This window comes from Protomyctophum bolini (assembly GCF_963924005.1).
Source record: "Protomyctophum bolini genome assembly, chromosome: 13".
In the NCBI taxonomy this organism is placed as follows: Eukaryota; Metazoa; Chordata; class Actinopteri; order Myctophiformes; family Myctophidae; genus Protomyctophum; species Protomyctophum bolini.
The window spans coordinates 22,849,182-22,860,341 of record NC_137874.1 but is presented as its reverse complement, the minus strand read 5'-3'; the positions used below and the strand labels follow the sequence as shown (position 1 = coordinate 22,860,341).

The 11,160-nt window shown below is 41.1% G+C and overlaps 1 long non-coding RNA gene across 1 annotated transcript; it reads left to right on the top strand.

Annotated features, from left to right (window-relative positions):
* Positions 1-1,219: 1,219 nt before the first annotated feature.
* On the top strand, positions 1,220-10,704 carry LOC308326853. The gene is made up of 4 exons (XR_013965135.1): positions 1,220-1,244; positions 4,030-4,181; positions 5,095-5,248; positions 8,937-10,704. It is a non-coding gene; the product is annotated as an uncharacterized lncRNA (long non-coding RNA).
* Positions 10,705-11,160: the final 456 nt, after the last annotated feature.

The window sequence follows — 11,160 nt, the reverse complement described above, 5'->3', positions numbered from 1 at the left end:
ACACACACACACACACACACACATACAGTAGTGCTCAGACCCATCAGCCACACACATAGCTCCGTAAGGAGTGGTTGCGCCACTCAAAAAATCTTCAAAAAACTGAAGAGGCTACTGGAGATTGGAGAACCTGATTTGGACATGATCTGATGCAGGACAATGTCACTTATGACAGAAAGAGAAGATGGGTCTGGCCACATTCATTCACCCCATAATCTCAGTGGAAATTGGGGAATATGTTGTGAAATGCCTTATTTTTTACATGAACAGAAACAAGTCGATGCGGCCCCTCCCCCTTCACTTCACACACACACACACACACACACACGCGCGGCTTTGTCCCTATGTGCAGTTGTGCACGCCGGGCCGTTCCACTTCCTCATATCACGCAAGAGACGCCACACACCAGTATAGAAGAGAGATAGTCACTTAATTACTCACTTGTTGTAACTTGTGGGGGCTATATTGTCTTCCATGAAAAATATTTCGAAGCGATGTTAAACTCCGCATGGCTCATTTCCATGCGTCACAGTCAGGGACCCTGCTGACGGTTTGGTCCACGCTGCATGCAGATCGGCTATTTTAGCGTTTGTGAGGACGCACACATGAGCGCGTTATTATGCGTGTGAAATGGCATGTGTGCATTCAGCATTGTGTGGCGTGGTGCGTGGTAAAGGGTTAAATTGCGTGACTGTCACACTCAAAGGGTGAGACATGGAAGCTCTACATGTTGTTGGTTTCTTTGTTTGTAAACAGTGTTGTAGTTCCGTCGATTGATTGTTTGTGTACGTCTCATTGTGTTTGTTTACATATAATCCGGAAGTCATGATTGACCGACAACAGTTACAACAAGGACATTCGTAGTTCATATTTCATTGTGTTTAAGAGAATATTTGTATTTTTGTGTTGCAGTTTTTCACGGTGTCCAATGGGAAAATAAAACTACCTTAAAGATATCAGTTGGAGCGTTGTCATATTTCTGCTGGCTAGGAGCCGCTACAACTGTTTTTTGTTAAATTTCTGCATTGACGGCGCTGCCCACAGGTCAGACTCTGCAGCCTGTTGACAGTCAGCACGCCACGGCACATCTTCGCGGACAGAGGAAGCTGACGCCCGACGTCATTCCGGCTTTTTAGACAGCTGGTGGATGGAAAAGAAGCTCCACCTCTCCTCCTCTCTTCCCCCGGCCAGTGTCATCCTCCTTTGGATTGTATTGTCATATTGGGCTTCTTTGAAGAAAGGAGGTAAGTTGCCTGGCTATGCACTGTAGCCTACTGTACAATATGTGTATACTTCCCTGTCCATATCGAATATCCATCCAGAAGCACTAGTTCTGCAGTAACAGCATGATCTATCTATATTATCTATGATATACGACAGAGAAGCACATTATGGACCTAGTTTCATACATTTGCCAGGACGTCTGTCTGGATGGAGTAGCTCCTAGTGGTTTAAATACTATTCTATATAGCCTGTGTGCATGTCTTATAATAGCCATATTCCCCAAATGCCCCAATGCTGTGTGATTTACTAGGGATGTTGTTTTTGTGGACAAAAAACAAGCCCATCACACTATATGTATACGAGTAAGACGCGCGAACGCGGGAAGCGAACGCACTCAGCTCCATATATGGGCACAAAAGAAAAAAAACAAACAAATCACTGGCCCCTTTTGTGCCCATATATGGAGCTGAGTGATTGCTGATGCAACACACTCCATATTTGGATAGCGGGACAGACACACGGACAGACAGACAGACGCACGCACAGACATGATCTGCTAGGTCTCATAGTAAGTGCTCACTGCGTTCGCAAATACCAGTAAGACGCGGGAAGCGAACGCAGCTCGTACATATTTGGGTTTTGGACGTATAGCTGCTTTGGGGACTCCTTATATGGTTATGGCTGAGTCATGGTGACGTAACAGCGGGACAGACACTTGCATCAATCACAAACAAATCACTCAGCTCCATATATGGGCACAAAAGTGGGACAAACACACGGACACACGGACAGACATGATCTGCTAGGTCTCATAGTAAGTGCTCAGTGCGTTCGCAACAATTTGGAAACAGTGTTGCAGTGTGCACCTGTCACTTTTTGTAGTGGCAGGGTAACTCGTAGCACAGTGGAAACATATATAGATATATTTTTATTGCTGGGCTTTTCTTTAGCAAGGTTACGGTAAATGTAAGACACTCATGGATGGTACGTATACTAGATAGTAGCACATTATGAACTTGACAGTGCTTAGTGGTGACAGACAGTTCTTGTGATGATTTCTTTATGTTAGAGTACAATGAGTACATGCTTTGTTGTCTGTAATCATGCACGTGTGACAGGTGTCAAGAGAGGTTCCTTTTTTGGGATATCCGTGGATATGCACGGCTTGGAATACACTTCCATGGGATTCAATTTCCCAAAAGTTGCGTAACTGATCTGACAGTGCTATGGGAATTCCTTTTGCTTCCAAGTCCCTCCTTATCTTGGCGCTTTAATCATAAAGAAGAGCTCAACTTCGGTGTTTCCAATAAATGGACATCAATGCGTTGATTGTTCTTAATATTTCTCAAACGAGCCTTCACTTTCCTGCAGGTAATTCTCTGGGGTGTTTTGGAACCAAACACATACATATTCAACTTTTCTTTACCTATAACTGGCAGGTTAAGTGCTCTGGAAATATCCTCTTTAGTGAAACTGTGGGTGCTACCCTACCCCCATCTAATAGGCACCTGCATGGCTACTTGGCTTTGCGTTGGTGCATTTATCCAAATGGTAAAATGGTAGCTGTCAATACTGTACTATTGTCAGAGTTGCTTGCTACACAACTAACTGCATCTGCAACACTGTGGTTTTTGTCTATTGCTGTCTCAAATTGACTCCAAAAGCTTTGCCATTGACTCACATCTCCAGTGAATTTCTCCATGGTCAGTTTAGGCAGTTTGACGGACTGTCTTGTCACTGTATTTCCCGAGGCCGTGGATGCGATTTCTCCTTCCTCATTTCTCACATAAAATAACTAAGCTAAAAATGCATTACAATTCATTTTGAGCTTGTAGATCAGCTATTTTTTTATTTGAATCCTTTGTGGAAAAAAAAGGATTCTGACAGCAATGAATTGTATTGTGATCTATTTATTGTAACGATACAGAGGACATTTGTATTATACTTAATTTATTTGCTGAAATGAATACATTTGAGTTTTGAAAAAGTTATGTAGGCCTATTGTGTTTCTGAATGTGCTTTTAGTACAGGATTCTGAATCTTTTAAGCCCCATTTAGAATGTTTTGAGTAGAAGTGTGATTTAGAAGCATATTAAGTAATCTGGTATCTGGCATGACTAACGTGTACACAATATAGTGCTGCAAAGGGTGCTATTTAGCCCCTATCATTAAAGGTGCTATACCCTTTGGCAAAGGTACTATATAGCACCTTTAAAGATTGGTGCTATATAGCACCTTTAACAATTGGTGCTACAGTATATACAGCACCATTTGACAAAGGTGCTATATAGCACCTTTAAAGATTGGTGCTATATAGCACCTTTAAAGATTGGTGCTACATAGCACCTTTAAAAATTGGTGCTATATAGCACCAAAATGGTTCCCCTATGAGCCAAAAAACCCCTTTTGGTTGTATACAGCACCGTGAGTAAACGGCAGATGAATCGATTATGAAAATATTCGTTAGTTGCAGCCCTAGTTATAGTATGGTCTCCTTGACATTACCACTTTCCAAAGATAGTAGTAGCCTATGTTTGGTTTTCAAGGAAGCTATACTGTAGGCCTATTTCATTCATTTCAGAAAGATTAGAAAATCTTGAAACCTGCTTGACAGTGTAGCATAGCCTTTATGTTTTGTCAAATGATATTGGTTTGAAAGCACAGGGCGGTGTAAAATGTTTATCTGATAATAGTCCTCCTTGGAGAAAATTTGAATAATTGAAACATTCATGACTTCTTCGTGCAGATGTAATATTAGCCAGATTAGCATAGGTGGGCTTTGAATTAATTTATTTTTATTTACAGAGTTGAATGCATAGGCCCACTTTGTGGGGTGGCAGTGAATCATGGATAGAGTGGCTGGGAGAAGTTCGATCCGCCATCCCGGGCTCCCCCAGAGTTGGTGTCGAAGTGTCCTTGAGCAAAACTCTGAACCCCTAATTGCTCCCAATGTGCAGGTTGGTGTCTTGCGTGAAAATGTGCATGTGCCTTGGATAAAAATGGAAAGTGCTATATAAATGCACCATTTGTATTGTTTTTGTGTAATGTTTTATGGAAATGGAAAATGAAAAACTTGTCATCCATTGTCACAGAAGTGATTTTTTAAATGTTTACTTACTAAAAACCTACTATAGGTTTCATTGGAGGGATATGCATCGATTCTATACTTTATTAATCATCATGGATTTTAGACAATGAATGGGGAAATGAACTAATGAATGAGTGAATTAATTAATTAATTAATTGTCAGGTGCCATAAAAAAGGGTCCTGTTGATTCATCTTTACATAGCATGCGTTTCACATACAGTTGCTATGATATCTCCATTGTAAACGATGCATGGGGGCTGCTGTTTGCCGACATTTCCTCATGGGGGTGCTGCAGGATACGCAGATATATTCTCATAAAGCTTCCTGTAGGATTTTGTAGACCTATACTGTATACCATTATTTCCCTTGGTTCTTTGGTTTCTTTTGGTAGTTGGTTGTTTTTATTCAAATGTGGTGCAGATTTTGATACCATCTAAAATATGTTGCGTGCAAATTAATGTGTGATTTTTGTGTAATGATGATCTATATGCATATAGGCCTAAAGCCCTAACCACACCAAAGGGTCACCATGCAACTCCTTGGGTCCAAACGGTTGCAAGGAGTTAACGCTAAAACCGTGACACTTTGGTGTTGTTTGGGCCATTGAATTCCATGCGTTGAGTCATTAGGGACGACGCACTTTAACGTGCAACAGGACATATCAACGCTAAAACTGTCTCGAGTCTCGACCCTTTGGTGTGGTTAGGGCTTAAAGGTGAGACATTTGACATGATGTTCAGTTCTAATACTGACAACCTTATACTGTGTAATCTTGAATGCAGATCATACACAGTGAAATGCTGTAAGCGAGGTGCAGCAGTGGGTCAGGAGGTATCAGAGCGAACAACCATCTGAGAACAGGGAAGGCTTCCAGCTCCGCCTGCCGATGTGTCCTTGAGCAAGACATGAAGCCCTAGCTGCAGTGCCGATGAGCAGGTTGGTGCCTCACATGATATGGTTGCTTCAAAGTAAAAATAAATAAATAGGAAAAGTCATATATACAATTTGTCACACAGTCAGTGAAATTTGTTTTCCGCATTTGACCCATCTCTTGGAGCGGTGAGCCAAGGAGCGGTGTATATAGCTGCAGCCCATTAGTTGATTTGAACCTCCCAATCCAACCCATTGATGCTGAGTGCCAAGCAGAGAGGCAATATGGGTCCCACTTTTTGAGTCTTTGGTATGACCTGGCCGGGGATCGAACCCCGACCTCCCAGTTTCAGGGCGGACACTCAACCACTTAACCTGGCACATTAAGGCCACTGTTTGCTTCCATGTCAGTGTGTGAATGTCATGTGTGAATGTGTGACTCATGCGTGCCAACATTAGACTGTGACAAAACAGCATACTGCACACACAATCCACACCTGATGAATAGAATACAGGCTTTGAATGAAATATTACTTTTTAATTAGTCATCATTGCTAATGACACAGTCTCTACACTCTTCACTAATTGGATAAACTGTCAAATATGGTAATTTGTGGGAAATTTATACTCTACTGCAAGGGTTGCAGGGTTGATTTTGCCGATTAAAACGAAAACTAAATAAATGAAATAAAAACTAAGCTACAATGACTAAAACTAAGACTAAATATATTATATTGACAATTTCATCAACAAACTAGATTAAATGTTAGGGACGCGTGAGCTTGTAGGCTATTTTCAACATGTAACCATGTGTAAAATCAGCCATTATGATGACACAGAGGCCCGGCAAAATACATTTTAGTCAACTAAATCAAATTAGTCGACTAAAATCTTATAGTTAGTCGACTAAAATTAAACAAACATTTCAGATGACTAAATTGTGACTAAAACTACATGAAAATGTAATCAAAAGAGTGACTAAAACTAAATCAAATGAAATTTTTGCTGTCAAAATCAACACTGAAGGTTTCCCCAACGTTTCAGGCTGAGAGTGTGACCCCCCAAAATCATTTGAACTGGGGACCCCACACCCCGACCAGCACTTGTATAACGTGTTTTCAGCAATTACTTTCAGTGGTGTGACGCCACGTTTTCTTATAGGCCTATAGAAATGCAGCAGGTCCTAATGAAAGGTGTATAGAGCAGTGGTTCTCAGAGTGGGGTCCGGGGAACCGTCAGCCATGGGTCCTTGCGTGCGTCCACAGCAAAATATAGCTATATTTCATCAAAATCTGTTTAACCACTTCAACCCGACATACATAAGCTATTTGGAAATAGCCGATCCACAAGCTCACAACGTGTTGTTGTGAGCGTGTGTAGATGCTGCTATAAAAATACATTAAATTAATGGGAAAAAATGGAGAGCACTAAATCCTTGTAAGGATTAGTCCCCCTGGTACATAATATTTTCACATGAGGGTCCGCGGGCAAATGCATGAATTTGCCATTGACATACGTTTGAAAACCACTGGTACTGTATATAGACAGGTCCAGATGACTGCATGTGTTTGTAAATGCTTGGTGTACAGCGTGCAGTGGTGGAAAAAGTACTCAAAGTACTAGAAGTATCAATACTGCATTACACTTTGAAATACTCTGTTACAAGTAAAAGTCCGGAAGTACAAAAGTATTGGCATCAAAATGTATACTTAAAGTAAAAGTTTATTATGCAGAATGTGCCTTTTCAAGTCTTCAAAATGTATAAACATCTTTTGAAAATTGGTGATCTTGGAGATCGATTATTTTTAAATGGCCGAAATGTATATAGGGCTGAAGTGGTTACTGTATGTTTTGACATAATAATCTAAATATACAAAGACTAGTAAAGTTTAGTGGAGTAAAAGTAGCCTACAATATTTGCCTCTGAAATCAAGTGGAGTAGAAAAGTACTGAAGTTTTGACATACTCAAGTAAAGTACCCTACAACTACAGTAAAGTAGCCTACAACTACAGTAAAGTAGCCTACAACTACAAATACCTAAGAATTGTACTTTAGAAAAGTAGTTACTTTCCACCACTGAAGCCTATGTGTTTATTTTTCTTTTCTTTTTTGTTACACTGAGGCCATGTGCTTGCTGCTTTCCCCCCATACAAAACATTAATTTTACTTCATTGTTTTGCCTTTTCTTGCAATATTGATAATAGTACATTTTGTATGCAGGTAATTCTATTACTTATTTCCAGCACTAGGGGGTGCTGCAGGATCAGTGCTTAGAATATTAGCTTCCAATGCAAGAAATGTGTAATCTTAGAATGAGTAACTTGGTTGAATGTTCCCGATCTTGAAAACAGAATAATAAACTCTATGTGTGTAGTGTCATCATACGTATATAGTATAGCCCAAGGTGCTTTATACAAATGATAATTTTATATTAAAGGATAACCTACTTTTGGTACTTAAAGTATATATTGATGCTGGTACTTTTACTCAAGTGCATTTTGAATAAGGGACTCCTACTTGGAACAGAGAATTTCTACGTTGTAGTATCGAAACCTTTACTTACATGTGAGTATACTTCTTACACCACTGGTTGTTGGCTACTGTGTATGGCGGAACAATGCTGCTCCATAAATCCACAGTTAAAGCACAATGCCCATGCTGCTCACTTATCAAACCCACAATCCATCACACTGAAGACAGCTTTGCTTCTTCACCTCCGTCAAGGGTTGAAGCCCAGTGCACCCTCAGAACCAGGGGAAATGATTGGTAGACCAGGAAAGACGGTGAGATACAACTCCCTGCCCGTCATGCTGACACAGACGAGTCCCATGGATCCTAAAATGCCATAAAATCCATCTATGGCCTGCAGAGAAAGAAAAAAATAATATATATATATAACCCCAGTTAGATCGAATACAAGAACACTCGTCCCAAAACACACTCGCCCGCCCCGGGTTAAATACGGCAACCTTGGAACGGTGGGGGGCATACGTCTGATGTAGCAATAGTCCGACATACATGGCCGGTTAAGACACATAGCCTATGTGGCTGGTTAACACTCACCCATGGCACCGACATACGTGGCTGGTTAAGACACATAATTGTTGCCGGTTCATACTCATGCATGGCTTCCACGTGCGGTTAGGGTTAGGTTAGGGTTTGGGGTATATGGGTGTCTAGGGTTAGGGTTAGGTTAGGGTTTGGGGTATATAGGGTGTCTAGGGTTAGGGTTAGGTTAGGGTTTGGGGTATATATACTGTGCATTTCCTATAGTCGCCTACTCGTGGTGGCAGTACATTATGAAAATGGTATTGCCTCCATTACATGATAAGAAGTCCTTAACCGACAATCACCAATGTGTTCTTATTAAGAACATATTCACCAATATTCACCAATATTCACCAATCACCAATATGTTCTTATTAAGAACATATTGGTGATTGTCGGTTAATCGCAATTTGCGTCTTCACTTTTCTGCCCTCACTTTTTATACTCAATACATACTTGGCTAGTTGGCTCAGCCAATCGAATCATTTAAATTCCATGCTCAGCCAATCAAGTCTTCGCTATGATTCACAAACACAAAATTGTGAAAACTGTGAAACTATGAACGCTTTTTCCACCACTGCCTTGTATACAGTATATGCCAGTACCTCATATATTCTTACTCTTTTTTTCATTCATCCTTTGTCACACTACACCCCACCCCCCACCCATCCACACGACGACAACACCTCTGATGGTCAATGAAAGCACACAGGCCCTCAAGTGGTTGCCAGTTCATTGCACAAACTGCATATTTCATGGTTGAGAGGATTGAGAGTAGTCAGACAGAGAGACTCGGCCATGTCAAGTGATGAAACTTTCCTGGTGGGGTAATGAATTCAATTTGCCATTTCTATTCCTCCACACTGGCAACCAACCAACTGAGAAGCGCTGATGAAACAGAGATACAACGTGCATAGTCTTTCTTTATGCTGTTGTCTCACAAGCCATGGCAACCAAACATCCACGTTTTACAAACGCAACATTCATTCTTATTCTTATTATCATCATAATTATTTTTTTATATTATTTATTTTTAATTATTTGGGGGAAGAGAGGCTTCTATTCTCCACTTTTGAAAAGCTCTGTTGAGAAAAACAAAATCATTAGCCTATAATATAATTTGTACAAATAATGTTATCATATCACCTGTAACAATGTAACTGCAACTCTGACAGAGAGGATAATTATACATGGTGTGTAAACGTGTAATGTGACAATAACGTTGAAGTTGGAATGTAAAGCCGAACACTTCCCAGTGGTCTCCTCAACGCTGCGAACCCAACAGATCATGACATCATTTTTGCTAATTTTCCAAGCGGCTCCCCGTTGACCATCTGGAGCATGCCTTCGCTATGAGGCGCGGGGCCATCAAGGGCCTCACACACATCAAAAGCCTCTGCCTTGACGGAATCCTGGCTGCAGGTCCTTCCAGCATGGACGAATAACTCTTCATCCGGGTGGCTATACACCAACGGATCAATGCCATCCATGCCATCTGGTCCTCGACCCTCGGGGGAACCTTTTTAACACCCGGCACCTCCAGGCCGCACCCCACACCACACACACCCAACACTGTACACTACGCGCTGATGACTCCTAGCCTGGCGTTAGCCACACTAACGTGGATTCACTCGCACGTGCCTCCATGGAGGAACGTGTGAGTGAATCCATGTTATCAGTCTAGCTAACACCAGGCTAGATGACTCCCACATCGTACCCAACGCACACTGGTGCTTCAGGACGCTCTCTGATTTCACCCCGACACACCCGACTACGCCCAACAGGCACCAAATTGTGGTCTCAGTCAGTGGCAATATTCCAAAAATACTGATCGTCCTGCAAGCGCCCACCAGCTGCCAATTTTTGGAGAGTCCTAGACCACCTATTACTAATATAGCCTAGGACCCTAGGTCAAATATTTTGTGTAAAACAATAAAAAAAAATACTTTTATCTCATCCACTTATGCCATTTTTGGTAAAGTATCAACCATTCTGTTAGCCAGACACATCAGCAACATAATTGTCGATACTGATGACATAAAAAGTGTAACATGTCTGACATCGGCCACTGCACGTTTGACCTTACCGTTGATGTGTCTTTGTTCTTTCCCTCAATCAATGTTGTCATTCTGGTCTGTATACTACTGTGTCTTATAGACATAATAAAGATATATAAAGAAAACTAACAGTATCATAACATTGAAACAGCAGCATATAAAGCAGTCCCTGCCTGTCTACCGCACCGCTATACTGCTAAGCCCGGAAAGATAAGAACACTTCTGCTCCGAGTGTGGGACAGTTGAAAGGCTACATTGCTACAAGGACCACATAAAAACTCTCCTCGAAGCGCTGTGACATTCAATCGGCTCTGGAAAAGTTGGCTGCCGTTCGCCACACCTGGCATTTCACCAATCATCTGCACTCTGCAGGGGGGGGTGCACCTCTTGTGCAGATTACTTCCGCCCCTCACGTGGCAAAGCATGAGGGTCGTGCATTCACCCAGCAAAGTCACATGCATAGACACAAACACGACAACACACAAATTACCTTTTGGTTTCAGATCACACTTACAGCGTCACACCAAAGCATCAAAAGTACAAAAGGACAAAGTGCAATTTAAAACTCATATTATACACAATTGTTCACACACTCTGCTGAACCTGACTGTCGGCAATCAATTAATGAACTCAATTAATTAAGTTAAGATAAGACAGACATCTTATTTGGCCCCAAAGCAAATGTTTTAAAAGACTTTCAGAATTAGCAGGTCTCTGTTTTTTAAACATATGTTTATTAATTTTCACATCAATTATATTTTTTTATATTAAAAAAAATATATGTATAAATGATGTGACCAAAACCAGCTTTCTTTTATCTGAGAAACATTGTGAAAGTATGGCCATTCCTCTCTAATTCATGCTTTTATCTC